At 52.6% G+C, this 21,872-nt stretch overlaps 5 long non-coding RNA genes across 5 annotated transcripts; all 5 read right to left on the reverse strand.

Annotated features, from left to right (window-relative positions):
• Positions 1 to 283: 283 nt before the first annotated feature.
• On the reverse strand, positions 284 to 3,838 carry LOC308061416. Its single transcript, XR_013927203.1, has 6 exons — positions 3,761 to 3,838; positions 2,911 to 3,075; positions 2,212 to 2,360; positions 1,597 to 1,660; positions 740 to 835; positions 284 to 571 (listed from the first exon to the last, which is right to left on the reverse strand). It is a non-coding gene; the product is annotated as an uncharacterized lncRNA (long non-coding RNA).
• A 929-nt stretch (positions 3,839 to 4,767) lies between these two features.
• On the reverse strand, positions 4,768 to 8,318 carry LOC308061469. The gene is made up of 6 exons (XR_013927239.1): positions 8,241 to 8,318; positions 7,395 to 7,559; positions 6,696 to 6,844; positions 6,081 to 6,144; positions 5,224 to 5,319; positions 4,768 to 5,055 (listed from the first exon to the last, which is right to left on the reverse strand). It is a non-coding gene; the product is annotated as an uncharacterized lncRNA (long non-coding RNA).
• A 930-nt stretch (positions 8,319 to 9,248) lies between these two features.
• On the reverse strand, positions 9,249 to 12,799 carry LOC308061371. Its single transcript, XR_013927191.1, has 6 exons — positions 12,722 to 12,799; positions 11,875 to 12,039; positions 11,176 to 11,324; positions 10,561 to 10,624; positions 9,704 to 9,799; positions 9,249 to 9,535 (listed from the first exon to the last, which is right to left on the reverse strand). It is a non-coding gene; the product is annotated as an uncharacterized lncRNA (long non-coding RNA).
• Positions 12,800 to 13,728: 929 nt separating this feature from the next.
• On the reverse strand, positions 13,729 to 17,287 carry LOC308060400. The gene is made up of 6 exons (XR_013926710.1): positions 17,210 to 17,287; positions 16,355 to 16,519; positions 15,656 to 15,804; positions 15,041 to 15,104; positions 14,185 to 14,280; positions 13,729 to 14,016 (listed from the first exon to the last, which is right to left on the reverse strand). It is a non-coding gene; the product is annotated as an uncharacterized lncRNA (long non-coding RNA).
• Positions 17,288 to 18,216: 929 nt separating this feature from the next.
• On the reverse strand, positions 18,217 to 21,760 carry LOC308060078. The gene is made up of 6 exons (XR_013926595.1): positions 21,683 to 21,760; positions 20,838 to 21,002; positions 20,139 to 20,287; positions 19,524 to 19,587; positions 18,673 to 18,768; positions 18,217 to 18,504 (listed from the first exon to the last, which is right to left on the reverse strand). It is a non-coding gene; the product is annotated as an uncharacterized lncRNA (long non-coding RNA).
• Between the last annotated feature and the right edge of the window lie 112 nt (positions 21,761 to 21,872).

The following is a 21,872-nucleotide window of genomic DNA, read 5'->3' on the forward strand; positions in this document are numbered from 1 at the left end:
CCAGCAACATTGTCTTAACGATAAAAGAGGCAATGGAACCTTTTATTGTAAAATGTAAGGGCACTAAAGAGAAGGTAATTCGACAGACAATACATAAACCTCTCCAGCTCTTTCCCCACGTCTATTTGACATTCGTTTCCAAAAACTTTCTCGGGTGAACGTCTTTTGTCTTTGAGCAGTGCGACAGGCGGTTTGCAAACGGCACAAGTCTCTGCTTTTTAAAAATCAATTCAGACTCTGTAATCACTTTAGACGGGGCACTTTGTGTTTCAGAGAAACAAAACCAACGTTGAGTCTTTCCTTGAACGACACAGGCCTGTTCACCTTTAAATCAGAGAAACAACGTGTGTGGTTCTGATCTCTCAAGGAATCTTTATTTTCCAACAGACTGCACCGTCAAGATCAACAAAGCAGTTTCCTACCGTTTCGCCAGCGAGCAAGAGGACCGTCTCGAGACTAAGTTTCCTTGAACAAACACCGAAGAGGTCTTCAAGACTCGGTCCAAATGGCTCCGTCACCGTGAAATCGTAGTCCCCTTCAGCTCCACACCGCTTCATTCTGGGAACGCCCGCTAGGAAAAGAAAGAAACAGTTTATTCAGTGTAACGATTCGATTGGTATACAAGCCTTCAAGGCTCCCAAGACGAAGTCTAAGAGGGTCAGGACCGTGAATGTTTGTACTCGCAGTGAAGCTCAACATCTTATGCAACCCTCAGCCAAGACAAAGGTGAAAAACTCACCGGCGCCGAACGTTTCCTCATCTGTAAGCTGCCCATCCTTAGCATGCAGGACTCCAAATTCAAAATTCACAGGTCCCGGAGAAAGAAAACCAAAAGCTACAGGACAAACAGACAATCAAACAAAAGACCTCAAATAAGGTTTCCTCTAAGGACTGTTACATACATCTTTTGTATACGACCTACGCACGGCAACATACGCTTCGTACCAGCTCCATTACATGCTCAAGTAGCAGATACCTCAGACTTTGCTTTCCATCACAGGTTACGATTTTTTGATGACATTACTAAAGTCGGTCATCTATTAGTACGATAGGTTATGCCAGTGCCTGAAATGATTTTCGATCTCAGACGTCGCACAGAAACGCCGCAGTTTTTCACTGCAATAAGCAATTGATATCTAAGTCGGTATACGTCACCGAGTGAGTGCTAGGAGTGAAAAGTTTACATTTACCTCTCGCTCTTCGACAGCCAATAAATCCCGTAAACAAAACAACATCTTTAGCACACCGGTACCGAAGACACAGCGCAAAACCCCCCGTTAATGTACTCCTGTATTTGTTCAATTTCAAAGTAGCCACTTCAACTGACAAAGACAGCCGATTTTCTACCTGTAACTCTACTCCTCATTATTACCCTGCTACAGAAAGAAACAAACCGCTAGCATTTCTAGGTAACGACTTATTTTTCCAGAAAAGAATAAAAAGCCACAACCGATCAAACAAAAAAAACCAAACCAAACCAAACCAAAACAAAAAACAAAAAAAAAACCCACACAAAAAAACCAGAAACAAAACAAACAAACAAAAGAAAACCCCACTCAAAAAAAAAAAAAACCCAAAAACCAACTCACCTCCTACCTTCTGTATCCCAGGATGAAAAGTTTCCTTCGGGTTCTTCCCAAATTTGTCATGACCCACAGGGCTGAAATGCAAATGAAATACTGCTTTAGAGGAGAGCAAGCATACGCCTCGACATTAAACCATGAACTGGCTGTAGTCGGAATCGATTTCGAGAAGAATCGTTCAAAGAGCCTTGCTGACGTGGAATTTTTTGCGGAAGAGCCATTTCTTTCCCACTCGACTAACCGCTGAGACTTCTTAAACTTCTTTTTGATTTTAAAAACAGAAACAACTAGGACCCTGCACGGAGATCACTTTTAAGCGTACCGTATTTACTATAGAAAGCACAGAACTTTATTCCCTCGTCCTTCGCTTCGGCTTTATACATAACTGTCGTGAGCGTTTTAGGAAGACTCGGTAACCTATCCTATTTCATAAGCTTCTCTTCCGTCCCTTTGAAAACAACTCCAGGCACGTCAAATGAAAAACGAGCTGCTCGGCGTCAGGCTCGTACCCCAAAGATCCACAAGCAAGATCAGCTGCCTCGCTCAACGGAAAGACCTCACGTATAGCATTTCTTCCCAACTCGTGTTTCTACGTGACTGTCATTTTCGCCCATTTTTTTTCCCCTACCATGAATTTCTGGAGCTGCGCAGCACGCCACGGAGTGCCAAATGCAGTCTGTCTGAGGCACACCGAGCTGACACGGAGGTCACATCCCATGCGCCTTTCCATCATCGCTTACGCTAGGCCACCACGCCGACAGGATCTCCTGTAGTTCCCTTCGAAAGCAATTAAAACGCTGAGTTTAATTTAATTGACGAAAAAGCAGGTTTGTCGTGCAGCTGAAATTCGTTGACACAGTCGGTACCGAAACTCACGCTGGCTGTGAACGGGGTGAAATGGCAAAGGACCATCAGCCAGGCCCGAGGGAAGGCTCAAAGGCTGTACAAGCTAAAGAACAGCCAGGGAAGGGATTTTAGTCCGAGCCCAAGCGGGCAAAAGGAGATGACGTTAGTCCTGCTGCCTGCAGGTGTGTGGGAAAATCACCCTGAGGTGGGGGGGGGGGAACTCGAGAAAATTGCGTCCTAACGGAAGCACGGTATTACGGAAAGCTTTTTTTAGGGTAGGATACAGCTATAGCCTCGAGGACGGTCGGCACGCACCCAGCCTGTACCGCCACCGTTCCCTAAGCAGCGGCTCGGCGCACGCCGACAGCGGTGACGGAGGACGCGCTTAAGGCAAAAAGCCAAAAGCAAACCCCTCAAAGCCCAGAACCGTTCTCAGGAACACAGGAGTTAAGCCTAAAAGCGGTTGAAAGCTGCCTCCTACCTCTTCCCCCTCCGACACCGGCACGTTTCCTCGCGATCCCTTTTCGCAAACAAAAGACGGACGCCTGCGGTATCAGCTTGGTCCCGAAGCACCACGATGCGCTTGCTGGCTACACGCTCTCTTCTTGCAAGGCTGACAGCTTCTCCGCACACGACAGCCGAGGCCCTGTGAAACACGAGGAAGGCAGACACCGGTAACGTCTCGCAGGGGTCAGGAGCAAGTCAGGATGCACTACATTCGGAGCCCGACGCGTCACCCAAAGGAATTACCCCAGCAGAACAAGAGGCAGGAACGATCGGTAGACAGGCAGACAACATGCACGGCAGCGATACCCCCGTCAGACTTGCAGGGCGCTTCCAGTCAGCCCGCTGCCGCGGCTCAGGCCGGCGGCTGGGGGAAAGACAAAGCCCCGCGCAGAGCTGCGGCGGCTGCCCGGGCAGCCCAGAGGCGGCGGGGGGGGCGGCAGGTCGCCGCGGGCGGGCCCCGCCAGGCCGCCACAAGTGGCGAGCACCGGGGCCGCCCCGCCGCCGCTCCTCGCTGAGGTAGCGGCGCAGCCCCGAGAGACAAAAAAAAAAAAAAAAACCAGCCCAAAACAGGCAGCACCGTGAGGAGCCCGCTGACCACCGTCGCTGCCGGGGAGACGAGAACGGCCGGCAGCCCCGCCGGTCCCGGGCCGGGCCGGGCCGGGCCGGGCCGGGCCGGGCCGGGCCGCCCGCCCGCCCGCCTCGGGCCGCCCGCCGCCGGCACCAGGCGCTCCCCGCCGCGGCCGAGCGCCGGCCCGCCACATCCCTCCCCTCCTCGGCCGCTGCCCGCCGGCCCCCGCCCGCCCGCCCTCAGGCCGAGCGCTCACCCAGCGCGCCGCCGCACGTCCCGGCCCGAAAGTCTTCCAGGCTCCCGGCGAAGGCTCCGCACCGCCGCCGGCGCGCCGCGCGGGCGGGAAATGAACCCCACTTCCGGGGCCGTCTGCGTAGCCCGTACGTGCGAGGCCGAAGCCCCGCCTCTAGGGGTCAAGCCGCTTCTGCGCACGCGCTGCCCTGAGTTTGCCAGCAAGGCTTCTGCGCATGCGCGAAAAGCGGCATTGCGTCATACGCATGCGACGCCGCCGGAGACCCCGCCCCCTTTGGCTTCAAGCCGGCACTGCGCATGCGCCGCCCTCAGTTTTGCCAGTACCCCTTCTGCGCAGAGGCGGCATTGCGTCATCACCATGCGACGACTCCCCCCAAACCCCGCCCCTTTGGCTTCAAGCCCCGTCTGCGCATGCGCTGCCCTTACTCTGCAGCCCGGCGCTCCTGCTGCCGCCTGGCGAAAAAATTTGGGTACTGCAGCCAGTCTAGCTAACAGACTGCACCCTTTATTATACGAATGGAATCGATAAGGGAACCCTGCCCACGGCCCGTTAGCAAGTTGCCCGGCTTCACATCTCGCTGGATCAAGTTCCTCCAGTGAACATACTCGATTCAACCAGTCTAGAGAAAAAGAGAGAAAAAGAGAGAGAAAAAAAAAAAAAAAAAAAAAAAAAAAGAATCACTCGAGACACTAGGCATACACTTTTTTTTTTTTTCCTTACAAAAACACCAGCAACATTGTCTTAACGATAAAAGAGGCAATGGAACCTTTTATTGTAAAATGTAAGGGCACTAAAGAGAAGGTAATTCGACAGACAATACATAAACCTCTCCAGCTCTTTCCCCACGTCTATTTGACATTCGTTTCCAAAAACTTTCTCGGGTGAACGTCTTTTGTCTTTGAGCAGTGCGACAGGCGGTTTGCAAACGGCACAAGTCTCTGCTTTTTAAAAATCAATTCAGACTCTGTAATCACTTTAGACGGGGCACTTTGTGTTTCAGAGAAACAAAACCAACGTTGAGTCTTTCCTTGAACGACACAGGCCTGTTCACCTTTAAATCAGAGAAACAACGTGTGTGGTTCTGATCTCTCAAGGAATCTTTATTTTCCAACAGACTGCACCGTCAAGATCAACAAAGCAGTTTCCTACCGTTTCGCCAGCGAGCAAGAGGACCGTCTCGAGACTAAGTTTCCTTGAACAAACACCGAAGAGGTCTTCAAGACTCGGTCCAAATGGCTCCGTCACCGTGAAATCGTAGTCCCCTTCAGCTCCACACCGCTTCATTCTGGGAACGCCCGCTAGGAAAAGAAAGAAACAGTTTATTCAGTGTAACGATTCGATTGGTATACAAGCCTTCAAGGCTCCCAAGACGAAGTCTAAGAGGGTCAGGACCGTGAATGTTTGTACTCGCAGTGAAGCTCAACATCTTATGCAACCCTCAGCCAAGACAAAGGTGAAAAACTCACCGGCGCCGAACGTTTCCTCATCTGTAAGCTGCCCATCCTTAGCATGCAGGACTCCAAATTCAAAATTCACAGGTCCCGGAGAAAGAAAACCAAAAGCTACAGGACAAACAGACAATCAAACAAAAGACCTCAAATAAGGTTTCCTCTAAGGACTGTTACATACATCTTTTGTATACGACCTACGCACGGCAACATACGCTTCGTACCAGCTCCATTACATGCTCAAGTAGCAGATACCTCAGACTTTGCTTTCCATCACAGGTTACGATTTTTTGATGACATTACTAAAGTCGGTCATCTATTAGTACGATAGGTTATGCCAGTGCCTGAAATGATTTTCGATCTCAGACGTCGCACAGAAACGCCGCAGTTTTTCACTGCAATAAGCAATTGATATCTAAGTCGGTATACGTCACCGAGTGAGTGCTAGGAGTGAAAAGTTTACATTTACCTCTCGCTCTTCGACAGCCAATAAATCCCGTAAACAAAACAACATCTTTAGCACACCGGTACCGAAGACACAGCGCAAAACCCCCCGTTAATGTACTCCTGTATTTGTTCAATTTCAAAGTAGCCACTTCAACTGACAAAGACAGCCGATTTTCTACCTGTAACTCTACTCCTCATTATTACCCTGCTACAGAAAGAAACAAACCGCTAGCATTTCTAGGTAACGACTTATTTTTCCAGAAAAGAATAAAAAGCCACAACCGATCAAACAAAAAAAACCAAACCAAACCAAACCAAAACAAAAAACAAAAAAAAAACCCACACAAAAAAACCAGAAACAAAACAAACAAACAAAAGAAAACCCCACTCAAAAAAAAAAAAAACCCAAAAACCAACTCACCTCCTACCTTCTGTATCCCAGGATGAAAAGTTTCCTTCGGGTTCTTCCCAAATTTGTCATGACCCACAGGGCTGAAATGCAAATGAAATACTGCTTTAGAGGAGAGCAAGCATACGCCTCGACATTAAACCATGAACTGGCTGTAGTCGGAATCGATTTCGAGAAGAATCGTTCAAAGAGCCTTGCTGACGTGGAATTTTTTGCGGAAGAGCCATTTCTTTCCCACTCGACTAACCGCTGAGACTTCTTAAACTTCTTTTTGATTTTAAAAACAGAAACAACTAGGACCCTGCACGGAGATCACTTTTAAGCGTACCGTATTTACTATAGAAAGCACAGAACTTTATTCCCTCGTCCTTCGCTTCGGCTTTATACATAACTGTCGTGAGCGTTTTAGGAAGACTCGGTAACCTATCCTATTTCATAAGCTTCTCTTCCGTCCCTTTGAAAACAACTCCAGGCACGTCAAATGAAAAACGAGCTGCTCGGCGTCAGGCTCGTACCCCAAAGATCCACAAGCAAGATCAGCTGCCTCGCTCAACGGAAAGACCTCACGTATAGCATTTCTTCCCAACTCGTGTTTCTACGTGACTGTCATTTTCGCCCATTTTTTTTCCCCTACCATGAATTTCTGGAGCTGCGCAGCACGCCACGGAGTGCCAAATGCAGTCTGTCTGAGGCACACCGAGCTGACACGGAGGTCACATCCCATGCGCCTTTCCATCATCGCTTACGCTAGGCCACCACGCCGACAGGATCTCCTGTAGTTCCCTTCGAAAGCAATTAAAACGCTGAGTTTAATTTAATTGACGAAAAAGCAGGTTTGTCGTGCAGCTGAAATTCGTTGACACAGTCGGTACCGAAACTCACGCTGGCTGTGAACGGGGTGAAATGGCAAAGGACCATCAGCCAGGCCCGAGGGAAGGCTCAAAGGCTGTACAAGCTAAAGAACAGCCAGGGAAGGGATTTTAGTCCGAGCCCAAGCGGGCAAAAGGAGATGACGTTAGTCCTGCTGCCTGCAGGTGTGTGGGAAAATCACCCTGAGGTGGGGGGGGGGGAACTCGAGAAAATTGCGTCCTAACGGAAGCACGGTATTACGGAAAGCTTTTTTTAGGGTAGGATACAGCTATAGCCTCGAGGACGGTCGGCACGCACCCAGCCTGTACCGCCACCGTTCCCTAAGCAGCGGCTCGGCGCACGCCGACAGCGGTGACGGAGGACGCGCTTAAGGCAAAAAGCCAAAAGCAAACCCCTCAAAGCCCAGAACCGTTCTCAGGAACACAGGAGTTAAGCCTAAAAGCGGTTGAAAGCTGCCTCCTACCTCTTCCCCCTCCGACACCGGCACGTTTCCTCGCGATCCCTTTTCGCAAACAAAAGACGGACGCCTGCGGTATCAGCTTGGTCCCGAAGCACCACGATGCGCTTGCTGGCTACACGCTCTCTTCTTGCAAGGCTGACAGCTTCTCCGCACACGACAGCCGAGGCCCTGTGAAACACGAGGAAGGCAGACACCGGTAACGTCTCGCAGGGGTCAGGAGCAAGTCAGGATGCACTACATTCGGAGCCCGACGCGTCACCCAAAGGAATTACCCCAGCAGAACAAGAGGCAGGAACGATCGGTAGACAGGCAGACAACATGCACGGCAGCGATACCCCCGTCAGACTTGCAGGGCGCTTCCAGTCAGCCCGCTGCCGCGGCTCAGGCCGGCGGCTGGGGGAAAGACAAAGCCCCGCGCAGAGCTGCGGCGGCTGCCCGGGCAGCCCAGAGGCGGCGGGGGGGGCGGCAGGTCGCCGCGGGCGGGCCCCGCCAGGCCGCCACAAGTGGCGAGCACCGGGGCCGCCCCGCCGCCGCTCCTCGCTGAGGTAGCGGCGCAGCCCCGAGAGACAAAAAAAAAAAAAAAAAACCAGCCCAAAACAGGCAGCACCGTGAGGAGCCCGCTGACCACCGTCGCTGCCGGGGAGACGAGAACGGCCGGCAGCCCCGCCGGTCCCGGGCCGGGCCGGGCCGGGCCGGGCCGGGCCGGGCCGCCCGCCCGCCCGCCTCGGGCCGCCCGCCGCCGGCACCAGGCGCTCCCCGCCGCGGCCGAGCGCCGGCCCGCCACATCCCTCCCCTCCTCGGCCGCTGCCCGCCGGCCCCCGCCCGCCCGCCCTCAGGCCGAGCGCTCACCCAGCGCGCCGCCGCACGTCCCGGCCCGAAAGTCTTCCAGGCTCCCGGCGAAGGCTCCGCACCGCCGCCGGCGCGCCGCGCGGGCGGGAAATGAACCCCACTTCCGGGGCCGTCTGCGTAGCCCGTACGTGCGAGGCCGAAGCCCCGCCTCTAGGGGTCAAGCCGCTTCTGCGCACGCGCTGCCCTGAGTTTGCCAGCAAGGCTTCTGCGCATGCGCGAAAAGCGGCATTGCGTCATACGCATGCGACGCCGCCGGAGACCCCGCCCCCTTTGGCTTCAAGCCGGCACTGCGCATGCGCCGCCCTCAGTTTTGCCAGTACCCCTTCTGCGCAGAGGCGGCATTGCGTCATCACCATGCGACGACTCCCCCCAAACCCCGCCCCTTTGGCTTCAAGCCCCGTCTGCGCATGCGCTGCCCTTACTCTGCAGCCCGGCGCTCCTGCTGCCGCCTGGCGAAAAAATTTGGGTACTGCAGCCAGTCTAGCTAACAGACTGCACCCTTTATTATACGAATGGAATCGATAAGGGAACCCTGCCCACGGCCCGTTAGCAAGTTGCCCGGCTTCACATCTCGCTGGATCAAGTTCCTCCAGTGAACATACTCGATTCAACCAGTCTAGAGAAAAAGAGAGAAAAAGAGAGAGAAAAAAAAAAAAAAAAAAAAAAAAAAAGAATCACTCGAGACACTAGGCATACACTTTTTTTTTTTTTCCTTACAAAAACACCAGCAACATTGTCTTAACGATAAAAGAGGCAATGGAACCTTTTATTGTAAAATGTAAGGGCACTAAAGAGAAGGTAATTCGACAGACAATACATAAACCTCTCCAGCTCTTTCCCCACGTCTATTTGACATTCGTTTCCAAAAACTTTCTCGGGTGAACGTCTTTTGTCTTTGAGCAGTGCGACAGGCGGTTTGCAAACGGCACAAGTCTCTGCTTTTTAAAAATCAATTCAGACTCTGTAATCACTTTAGACGGGGCACTTTGTGTTTCAGAGAAACAAAACCAACGTTGAGTCTTTCCTTGAACGACACAGGCCTGTTCACCTTTAAATCAGAGAAACAACGTGTGTGGTTCTGATCTCTCAAGGAATCTTTATTTTCCAACAGACTGCACCGTCAAGATCAACAAAGCAGTTTCCTACCGTTTCGCCAGCGAGCAAGAGGACCGTCTCGAGACTAAGTTTCCTTGAACAAACACCGAAGAGGTCTTCAAGACTCGGTCCAAATGGCTCCGTCACCGTGAAATCGTAGTCCCCTTCAGCTCCACACCGCTTCATTCTGGGAACGCCCGCTAGGAAAAGAAAGAAACAGTTTATTCAGTGTAACGATTCGATTGGTATACAAGCCTTCAAGGCTCCCAAGACGAAGTCTAAGAGGGTCAGGACCGTGAATGTTTGTACTCGCAGTGAAGCTCAACATCTTATGCAACCCTCAGCCAAGACAAAGGTGAAAAACTCACCGGCGCCGAACGTTTCCTCATCTGTAAGCTGCCCATCCTTAGCATGCAGGACTCCAAATTCAAAATTCACAGGTCCCGGAGAAAGAAAACCAAAAGCTACAGGACAAACAGACAATCAAACAAAAGACCTCAAATAAGGTTTCCTCTAAGGACTGTTACATACATCTTTTGTATACGACCTACGCACGGCAACATACGCTTCGTACCAGCTCCATTACATGCTCAAGTAGCAGATACCTCAGACTTTGCTTTCCATCACAGGTTACGATTTTTTGATGACATTACTAAAGTCGGTCATCTATTAGTACGATAGGTTATGCCAGTGCCTGAAATGATTTTCGATCTCAGACGTCGCACAGAAACGCCGCAGTTTTTCACTGCAATAAGCAATTGATATCTAAGTCGGTATACGTCACCGAGTGAGTGCTAGGAGTGAAAAGTTTACATTTACCTCTCGCTCTTCGACAGCCAATAAATCCCGTAAACAAAACAACATCTTTAGCACACCGGTACCGAAGACACAGCGCAAAACCCCCCGTTAATGTACTCCTGTATTTGTTCAATTTCAAAGTAGCCACTTCAACTGACAAAGACAGCCGATTTTCTACCTGTAACTCTACTCCTCATTATTACCCTGCTACAGAAAGAAACAAACCGCTAGCATTTCTAGGTAACGACTTATTTTTCCAGAAAAGAATAAAAAGCCACAACCGATCAAACAAAAAAAACCAAACCAAACCAAACCAAAACAAAAAACAAAAAAAAAACCCACACAAAAAAACCAGAAACAAAACAAACAAACAAAAGAAAACCCCACTCAAAAAAAAAAAAAACCCAAAAACCAACTCACCTCCTACCTTCTGTATCCCAGGATGAAAAGTTTCCTTCGGGTTCTTCCCAAATTTGTCATGACCCACAGGGCTGAAATGCAAATGAAATACTGCTTTAGAGGAGAGCAAGCATACGCCTCGACATTAAACCATGAACTGGCTGTAGTCGGAATCGATTTCGAGAAGAATCGTTCAAAGAGCCTTGCTGACGTGGAATTTTTTGCGGAAGAGCCATTTCTTTCCCACTCGACTAACCGCTGAGACTTCTTAAACTTCTTTTTGATTTTAAAAACAGAAACAACTAGGACCCTGCACGGAGATCACTTTTAAGCGTACCGTATTTACTATAGAAAGCACAGAACTTTATTCCCTCGTCCTTCGCTTCGGCTTTATACATAACTGTCGTGAGCGTTTTAGGAAGACTCGGTAACCTATCCTATTTCATAAGCTTCTCTTCCGTCCCTTTGAAAACAACTCCAGGCACGTCAAATGAAAAACGAGCTGCTCGGCGTCAGGCTCGTACCCCAAAGATCCACAAGCAAGATCAGCTGCCTCGCTCAACGGAAAGACCTCACGTATAGCATTTCTTCCCAACTCGTGTTTCTACGTGACTGTCATTTTCGCCCATTTTTTTTCCCCTACCATGAATTTCTGGAGCTGCGCAGCACGCCACGGAGTGCCAAATGCAGTCTGTCTGAGGCACACCGAGCTGACACGGAGGTCACATCCCATGCGCCTTTCCATCATCGCTTACGCTAGGCCACCACGCCGACAGGATCTCCTGTAGTTCCCTTCGAAAGCAATTAAAACGCTGAGTTTAATTTAATTGACGAAAAAGCAGGTTTGTCGTGCAGCTGAAATTCGTTGACACAGTCGGTACCGAAACTCACGCTGGCTGTGAACGGGGTGAAATGGCAAAGGACCATCAGCCAGGCCCGAGGGAAGGCTCAAAGGCTGTACAAGCTAAAGAACAGCCAGGGAAGGGATTTTAGTCCGAGCCCAAGCGGGCAAAAGGAGATGACGTTAGTCCTGCTGCCTGCAGGTGTGTGGGAAAATCACCCTGAGGTGGGGGGGGGGGAACTCGAGAAAATTGCGTCCTAACGGAAGCACGGTATTACGGAAAGCTTTTTTTAGGGTAGGATACAGCTATAGCCTCGAGGACGGTCGGCACGCACCCAGCCTGTACCGCCACCGTTCCCTAAGCAGCGGCTCGGCGCACGCCGACAGCGGTGACGGAGGACGCGCTTAAGGCAAAAAGCCAAAAGCAAACCCCTCAAAGCCCAGAACCGTTCTCAGGAACACAGGAGTTAAGCCTAAAAGCGGTTGAAAGCTGCCTCCTACCTCTTCCCCCTCCGACACCGGCACGTTTCCTCGCGATCCCTTTTCGCAAACAAAAGACGGACGCCTGCGGTATCAGCTTGGTCCCGAAGCACCACGATGCGCTTGCTGGCTACACGCTCTCTTCTTGCAAGGCTGACAGCTTCTCCGCACACGACAGCCGAGGCCCTGTGAAACACGAGGAAGGCAGACACCGGTAACGTCTCGCAGGGGTCAGGAGCAAGTCAGGATGCACTACATTCGGAGCCCGACGCGTCACCCAAAGGAATTACCCCAGCAGAACAAGAGGCAGGAACGATCGGTAGACAGGCAGACAACATGCACGGCAGCGATACCCCCGTCAGACTTGCAGGGCGCTTCCAGTCAGCCCGCTGCCGCGGCTCAGGCCGGCGGCTGGGGGAAAGACAAAGCCCCGCGCAGAGCTGCGGCGGCTGCCCGGGCAGCCCAGAGGCGGCGGGGGGGGCGGCAGGTCGCCGCGGGCGGGCCCCGCCAGGCCGCCACAAGTGGCGAGCACCGGGGCCGCCCCGCCGCCGCTCCTCGCTGAGGTAGCGGCGCAGCCCCGAGAGACAAAAAAAAAAAAAAAACCAGCCCAAAACAGGCAGCACCGTGAGGAGCCCGCTGACCACCGTCGCTGCCGGGGAGACGAGAACGGCCGGCAGCCCCGCCGGTCCCGGGCCGGGCCGGGCCGGGCCGGGCCGGGCCGGGCCGGGCCGGGCCGGGCCGCCCGCCCGCCTCGGGCCGCCCGCCGCCGGCACCAGGCGGTCCCCGCCGCGGCCGAGCGCCGGCCCGCCACATCCCTCCCCTCCTCGGCCGCTGCCCGCCGGCGCCCGCCCTCAGGCCGAGCGCTCACCCAGCGCGCCGCCGCACGTCCCGGCCCGAAAGTCTTCCAGGCTCCCGGCGAAGGCTCCGCACCGCCGCCGGCGCGCCGCGCGGGCTGGAAATGAACCCCACTTCCGGGGCCGTCTGCGTAGCCCGTACGTGCGAGGCCGAAGCCCCGCCTCTAGGGGTCAAGCCGCTTCTGCGCACGCGCTGCCCTGAGTTTGCCAGCAAGGCTTCTGCGCATGCGCGAAAAGCGGCATTGCGTCATACGCATGCGACGCCGCCGGAGACCCCGCCCCCTTTGGCTTCAAGCCGGCACTGCGCATGCGCCGCCCTCAGTTTTGCCAGTACCCCTTCTGCGCAGAGGCGGCATTGCGTCATCACCATGCGACGACTCCCCCCAAACCCCGCCCCTTTGGCTTCAAGCCCCGTCTGCGCATGCGCTGCCCTTACTCTGCAGCCCGGCGCTCCTGCTGCCGCCTGGCGAAAAAATTTGGGTACTGCAGCCAGTCTAGCTAACAGACTGCACCCTTTATTATACGAATGGAATCGATAAGGGAACCCTGCCCACGGCCCGTTAGCAAGTTGCCCGGCTTCACATCTCGCTGGATCAAGTTCCTCCAGTGAACATACTCGATTCAACCAGTCTAGAGAAAAAGAGAGAAAAAGAGAGAGAAAAAAAAAAAAAAAAAAAAAAAAAAAGAATCACTCGAGACACTAGGCATACACTTTTTTTTTTTTTCCTTACAAAAACACCAGCAACATTGTCTTAACGATAAAAGAGGCAATGGAACCTTTTATTGTAAAATGTAAGGGCACTAAAGAGAAGGTAATTCGACAGACAATACATAAACCTCTCCAGCTCTTTCCCCACGTCTATTTGACATTCGTTTCCAAAAACTTTCTCGGGTGAACGTCTTTTGTCTTTGAGCAGTGCGACAGGCGGTTTGCAAACGGCACAAGTCTCTGCTTTTTAAAAATCAATTCAGACTCTGTAATCACTTTAGACGGGGCACTTTGTGTTTCAGAGAAACAAAACCAACGTTGAGTCTTTCCTTGAACGACACAGGCCTGTTCACCTTTAAATCAGAGAAACAACGTGTGTGGTTCTGATCTCTCAAGGAATCTTTATTTTCCAACAGACTGCACCGTCAAGATCAACAAAGCAGTTTCCTACCGTTTCGCCAGCGAGCAAGAGGACCGTCTCGAGACTAAGTTTCCTTGAACAAACACCGAAGAGGTCTTCAAGACTCGGTCCAAATGGCTCCGTCACCGTGAAATCGTAGTCCCCTTCAGCTCCACACCGCTTCATTCTGGGAACGCCCGCTAGGAAAAGAAAGAAACAGTTTATTCAGTGTAACGATTCGATTGGTATACAAGCCTTCAAGGCTCCCAAGACGAAGTCTAAGAGGGTCAGGACCGTGAATGTTTGTACTCGCAGTGAAGCTCAACATCTTATGCAACCCTCAGCCAAGACAAAGGTGAAAAACTCACCGGCGCCGAACGTTTCCTCATCTGTAAGCTGCCCATCCTTAGCATGCAGGACTCCAAATTCAAAATTCACAGGTCCCGGAGAAAGAAAACCAAAAGCTACAGGACAAACAGACAATCAAACAAAAGACCTCAAATAAGGTTTCCTCTAAGGACTGTTACATACATCTTTTGTATACGACCTACGCACGGCAACATACGCTTCGTACCAGCTCCATTACATGCTCAAGTAGCAGATACCTCAGACTTTGCTTTCCATCACAGGTTACGATTTTTTGATGACATTACTAAAGTCGGTCATCTATTAGTACGATAGGTTATGCCAGTGCCTGAAATGATTTTCGATCTCAGACGTCGCACAGAAACGCCGCAGTTTTTCACTGCAATAAGCAATTGATATCTAAGTCGGTATACGTCACCGAGTGAGTGCTAGGAGTGAAAAGTTTACATTTACCTCTCGCTCTTCGACAGCCAATAAATCCCGTAAACAAAACAACATCTTTAGCACACCGGTACCGAAGACACAGCGCAAAACCCCCCGTTAATGTACTCCTGTATTTGTTCAATTTCAAAGTAGCCACTTCAACTGACAAAGACAGCCGATTTTCTACCTGTAACTCTACTCCTCATTATTACCCTGCTACAGAAAGAAACAAACCGCTAGCATTTCTAGGTAACGACTTATTTTTCCAGAAAAGAATAAAAAGCCACAACCGATCAAACAAAAAAAACCAAACCAAACCAAACCAAAACAAAACAAAAAAAAAAACCCACACAAAAAAACCAGAAACAAAACAAACAAACAAAAGAAAACCCCACTCAAAAAAAAAAAAAACCCAAAAACCAACTCACCTCCTACCTTCTGTATCCCAGGATGAAAAGTTTCCTTCGGGTTCTTCCCAAATTTGTCATGACCCACAGGGCTGAAATGCAAATGAAATACTGCTTTAGAGGAGAGCAAGCATACGCCTCGACATTAAACCATGAACTGGCTGTAGTCGGAATCGATTTCGAGAAGAATCGTTCAAAGAGCCTTGCTGACGTGGAATTTTTTGCGGAAGAGCCATTTCTTTCCCACTCGACTAACCGCTGAGACTTCTTAAACTTCTTTTTGATTTTAAAAACAGAAACAACTAGGACCCTGCACGGAGATCACTTTTAAGCGTACCGTATTTACTATAGAAAGCACAGAACTTTATTCCCTCGTCCTTCGCTTCGGCTTTATACATAACTGTCGTGAGCGTTATAGGAAGACTCGGTAACCTATCCTATTTCATAAGCTTCTCTTCCGTCCCTTTGAAAACAACTCCAGGCACGTCAAATGAAAAACGAGCTGCTCGGCGTCAGGCTCGTACCCCAAAGATCCACAAGCAAGATCAGCTGCCTCGCTCAACGGAAAGACCTCACGTATAGCATTTCTTCCCAACTCGTGTTTCTACGTGACTGTCATTTTCGCCCATTTTTTTTCCCCTACCATGAATTTCTGGAGCTGCGCAGCACGCCACGGAGTGCCAAATGCAGTCTGTCTGAGGCACACCGAGCTGACACGGAGGTCACATCCCATGCGCCTTTCCATCATCGCTTACGCTAGGCCACCACGCCGACAGGATCTCCTGTAGTTCCCTTCGAAAGCAATTAAAACGCTGAGTTTAATTTAATTGACGAAAAAGCAGGTTTGTCGTGCAGCTGAAATTCGTTGACACAGTCGGTACCGAAACTCACGCTGGCTGTGAACGGGGTGAAATGGCAAAGGACCATCAGCCAGGCCCGAGGGAAGGCTCAAAGGCTGTACAAGCTAAAGAACAGCCAGGGAAGGGATTTTAGTCCGAGCCCAAGCGGGCAAAAGGAGATGACGTTAGTCCTGCTGCCTGCAGGTGTGTGGGAAAATCACCCTGAGGTGGGGGGGGGGGAACTCGAGAAAATTGCGTCCTAACGGAAGCACGGTATTACGGAAAGCTTTTTTTAGGGTAGGATACAGCTATAGCCTCGAGGACGGTCGGCACGCACCCAGCCTGTACCGCCACCGTTCCCTAAGCAGCGGCTCGGCGCACGCCGACAGCGGTGACGGAGGACGCGCTTAAGGCAAAAAGCCAAAAGCAAACCCCTCAAAGCCCAGAACCGTTCTCAGGAACACAGGAGTTAAGCCTAAAAGCGGTTGAAAGCTGCCTCCTACCTCTTCCCCCTCCGACACCGGCACGTTTCCTCGCGATCCCTTTTCGCAAACAAAAGACGGACGCCTGCGGTATCAGCTTGGTCCCGAAGCACCACGATGCGCTTGCTGGCTACACGCTCTCTTCTTGCAAGGCTGACAGCTTCTCCGCACACGACAGCCGAGGCCCTGTGAAACACGAGGAAGGCAGACACCGGTAACGTCTCGCAGGGGTCAGGAGCAAGTCAGGATGCACTACATTCGGAGCCCGACGCGTCACCCAAAGGAATTACCCCAGCAGAACAAGAGGCAGGAACGATCGGTAGACAGGCAGACAACATGCACGGCAGCGATACCCCCGTCAGACTTGCAGGGCGCTTCCAGTCAGCCCGCTGCCGCGGCTCAGGCCGGCGGCTGGGGGAAAGACAAAGCCCCGCGCAGAGCTGCGGCGGCTGCCCGGGCAGCCCAGAGGCGGCGGGGGGGGCGGCAGGTCGCCGCGGGCGGGCCCCGCCAGGCCGCCACAAGTGGCGAGCACCGGGGCCGCCCCGCCGCCGCTCCTCGCTGAGGTAGCGGCGCAGCCCCGAGAGACAAAAAAAAAAAAAAAAACCAGCCCAAAACAGGCAGCACCGTGAGGAGCCCGCTGACCACCGTCGCTGCCGGGGAGACGAGAACGGCCGGCAGCCCCGCCGGTCCCGGGCCGGGCCGGGCCGGGCCGGGCCGGGCCGGGCCGGGCCGGGCCGCCCGCCCGCCCGCCTCGGGCCGCCCGCCGCCGGCACCAGGCGCTCCCCGCCGCGGCCGAGCGCCGGCCCGCCACATCCCTCCCCTCCTCGGCCGCTGCCCGCCGGCCCCCGCCCGCCCGCCCTCAGGCCGAGCGCTCACCCAGCGCGCCGCCGCACGTCCCGGCCCGAAAGTCTTCCAGGCTCCCGGCGAAGGCTCCGCACCGCCGCCGGCGCGCCGCGCGGGCGGGAAATGAACCCCACTTCCGGGGCCGTCTGCGTAGCCCGTACGTGCGAGGCCGAAGCCCCGCCTCTAGGGGTCAAGCCGCTTCTGCGCACGCGCTGCCCTGAGTTTGCCAGCAAGGCTTCTGCGCATGCGCGAAAAGCGGCATTGCGTCATACGCATGCGACGCCGCCGGAGACCCCGCCCCCTTTGGCTTCAAGCCGGCACTGCGCATGCGCCGCCCTCAGTTTTGCCAGTACCCCTTCTGCGCAGAGGCGGCATTGCGTCATCACCATGCGACGACTCCCCCCAAACCCCGCCCCTTTGGCTTCAAGCCCCGTCTGCGCATGCGCTGCCCTTACTCTGCAGCCCGGCGCTCCTGCTGCCGCCTGGCGAAAAAATTTGGGTACTGCAGCCAGTCTAGCTAACAGACTGCACCCTTTATTATACGAATGGAATCGATAAGGGAACCCTGCCCACGGCCCGTTAGCAAGTTGCCCGGCTTCACATCTCGCTGGATCAAGTTCCTCCAGTGAACATACTCGATTCAACCAGTCTAGAGAAAAAGAGAGAAAAAGAGAGAGAAAAAAAAAAAAAAAAAAAAAAAAAAAGAATCACTCGAGACACTAGGCATACACTTTTTTTTTTTTTCCTTACAAAAACACCAGCAACATTGTCTTAACGATAAAAGAGGCAATGGAACCTTTTATTGTAAAATGTAAGGGCACTAAAGAGAAGGTAATTCGACAGACAATACATAAACCTCTCCAGCTCTTTCCCCACGTCTATTTGACATTCGTTTCCAAAAACTTTCTCGGGTGAACGTCTTTTGTCTTTGAGCAGTGCGACAGGCGGTTTGCAAACGGCACAAGTCTCTGCTTTTTAAAAATCAATTCAGACTCTGTAATCACTTTAGACGGGGCACTTTGTGTTTCAGAGAAACAAAACCAACGTTGAGTCTTTCCTTGAACGACACAGGCCTGTTCACCTTTAAATCAGAGAAACAACGTGTGTGGTTCTGATCTCTCAAGGAATCTTTATTTTCCAACAGACTGCACCGTCAAGATCAACAAAGCAGTTTCCTACCGTTTCGCCAGCGAGCAAGAGGACCGTCTCGAGACTAAGTTTCCTTGAACAAACACCGAAGAGGTCTTCAAGACTCGGTCCAAATGGCTCCGTCACCGTGAAATCGTAGTCCCCTTCAGCTCCACACCGCTTCATTCTGGGAACGCCCGCTAGGAAAAGAAAGAAACAGTTTATTCAGTGTAACGATTCGATTGGTATACAAGCCTTCAAGGCTCCCAAGACGAAGTCTAAGAGGGTCAGGACCGTGAATGTTTGTACTCGCAGTGAAGCTCAACATCTTATGCAACCCTCAGCCAAGACAAAGGTGAAAAACTCACCGGCGCCGAACGTTTCCTCATCTGTAAGCTGCCCATCCTTAGCATGCAGGACTCCAAATTCAAAATTCACAGGTCCCGGAGAAAGAAAACCAAAAGCTACAGGACAAACAGACAATCAAACAAAAGACCTCAAATAAGGTTTCCTCTAAGGACTGTTACATACATCTTTTGTATACGACCTACGCACGGCAACATACGCTTCGTACCAGCTCCATTACATGCTCAAGTAGCAGATACCTCAGACTTTGCTTTCCATCACAGGTTACGATTTTTTGATGACATTACTAAAGTCGGTCATCTATTAGTACGATAGGTTATGCCAGTGCCTGAAATGATTTTCGATCTCAGACGTCGCACAGAAACGCCGCAGTTTTTCACTGCAATAAGCAATTGATATCTAAGTCGGTATACGTCACCGAGTGAGTGCTAGGAGTGAAAAGTTTACATTTACCTCTCGCTCTTCGACAGCCAATAAATCCCGTAAACAAAACAACATCTTTAGCACACCGGTACCGAAGACACAGCGCAAAACCCCCCGTTAATGTACTCCTGTATTTGTTCAATTTCAAAGTAGCCACTTCAACTGACAAAGACAGCCGATTTTCTACCTGTAACTCTACTCCTCATTATTACCCTGCTACAGAAAGAAACAAACCGCTAGCATTTCTAGGTAACGACTTATTTTTCCAGAAAAGAATAAAAAGCCACAACCGATCAAACAAAAAAAACCAAACCAAACCAAAACAAAACAAAAAAAAAAACCCACACAAAAAAACCAGAAACAAAACAAACAAACAAAAGAAAACCCCACTCAAAAAAAAAAAAAACCCAAAAACCAACTCACCTCCTACCTTCTGTATCCCAGGATGAAAAGTTTCCTTCGGGTTCTTCCCAAATTTGTCATGACCCACAGGGCTGAAATGCAAATGAAATACTGCTTTAGAGGAGAGCAAGCATACGCCTCGACATTAAACCATGAACTGGCTGTAGTCGGAATCGATTTCGAGAAGAATCGTTCAAAGAGCCTTGCTGACGTGGAATTTTTTGCGGAAGAGCCATTTCTTTCCCACTCGACTAACCGCTGAGACTTCTTAAACTTCTTTTTGATTTTAAAAACAGAAACAACTAGGACCCTGCACGGAGATCACTTTTAAGCGTACCGTATTTACTATAGAAAGCACAGAACTTTATTCCCTCGTCCTTCGCTTCGGCTTTATACATAACTGTCGTGAGCGTTTTAGGAAGACTCGGTAACCTATCCTATTTCATAAGCTTCTCTTCCGTCCCTTTGAAAACAACTCCAGGCACGTCAAATGAAAAACGAGCTGCTCGGCGTCAGGCTCGTACCCCAAAGATCCACAAGCAAGATCAGCTGCCTCGCTCAACGGAAAGACCTCACGTATAGCATTTCTTCCCAACTCGTGTTTCTACGTGACTGTCATTTTCGCCCATTTTTTTTCCCCTACCATGAATTTCTGGAGCTGCGCAGCACGCCACGGAGTGCCAAATGCAGTCTGTCTGAGGCACACCGAGCTGACACGGAGGTCACATCCCATGCGCCTTTCCATCATCGCTTACGCTAGGCCACCACGCCGACAGGATCTCCTGTAGTTCCCTTCGAAAGCAATTAAAACGCTGAGTTTAATTTAATTGACGAAAAAGCAGGTTTGTCGTGCAGCTGAAATTCGTTGACACAGTCGGTACCGAAACTCACGCTGGCTGTGAACGGGGTGAAATGGCAAAGGACCATCAGCCAGGCCCGAGGGAAGGCTCAAAGGCTGTACAAGCTAAAGAACAGCCAGGGAAGGGATTTTAGTCCGAGCCCAAGCGGGCAAAAGGAGATGACGTTAGTCCTGCTGCCTGCAGGTGTGTGGGAAAATCACCCTGAGGTGGGGGGGGGGGAACTCGAGAAAATTGCGTCCTAACGGAAGCACGGTATTACGGAAAGCTTTTTTTAGGGTAGGATACAGCTATAGCCTCGAGGACGGTCGGCACGCACCCAGCCTGTACCGCCACCGTTCCCTAAGCAGCGGCTCGGCGCACGCCGACAGCGGTGACGGAGGACGCGCTTAAGGCAAAAAGCCAAAAGCAAACCCCTCAAAGCCCAGAACCGTTCTCAGGAACACAGGAGTTAAGCCTAAAAGCGGTTGAAAGCTGCCTCCTACCTCTTCCCCCTCCGACACCGGCACGTTTCCTCGCGATCCCTTTTCGCAAACAAAAGACGGACGCCTGCGGTATCAGCTTGGTCCCGAAGCACCACGATGCGCTTGCTGGCTACACGCTCTCTTCTTGCAAGGCTGACAGCTTCTCCGCACACGACAGCCGAGGCCCTGTGAAACACGAGGAAGGCAGACACCGGTAACGTCTCGCAGGGGTCAGGAGCAAGTCAGGATGCACTACATTCGGAGCCCGACGCGTCACCCAAAGGAATTACCCCAGCAGAACAAGAGGCAGGAACGATCGGTAGACAGGCAGACAACATGCACGGCAGCGATACCCCCGTCAGACTTGCAGGGCGCTTCCAGTCAGCCCGCTGCCGCGGCTCAGGCCGGCGGCTGGGGGAAAGACAAAGCCCCGCGCAGAGCTGCGGCGGCTGCCCGGGCAGCCCAGAGGCGGCGGGGGGGGCGGCAGGTCGCCGCGGGCGGGCCCCGCCAGGCCGCCACAAGTGGCGAGCACCGGGGCCGCCCCGCCGCCGCTCCTCGCTGAGGTAGCGGCGCAGCCCCGAGAGACAAAAAAAAAAAAAAAAAACAGCCCAAAACAGGCAGCACCGTGAGGAGCCCGCTGACCACCGTCGCTGCCGGGGAGACGAGAACGGCCGGCAGCCCCGCCGGTCCCGGGCCGGGCCGGGCCGGGCCGGGCCGGGCCGGGCCGCCCGCCCGCCCGCCTCGGGCCGCCCGCCGCCGGCACCAGGCGCTCCCCGCCGCGGCCGAGCGCCGGCCCGCCACATCCCTCCCCTCCTCGGCCGCTGCCCGCCGGCCCCCGCCCGCCCGCCCTCAGGCCGAGCGCTCACCCAGCGCGCCGCCGCACGTCCCGGCCCGAAAGTCTTCCAGGCTCCCGGCGAAGGCTCCGCACCGCCGCCGGCGCGCCGCGCGGGCGGGAAATGAACCCCACTTCCGGGGCCGTCTGCGTAGCCCGTACGTGCGAGGCCGAAGCCCCGCCTCTAGGGGTCAAGCCGCTTCTGCGCACGCGCTGCCCTGAGT

Source organism: Falco punctatus (assembly GCF_963210335.1).
Source record: "Falco punctatus genome assembly, chromosome: 3".
NCBI lineage: Eukaryota > Metazoa > Chordata > Aves > Falconiformes > Falconidae > Falco > Falco punctatus.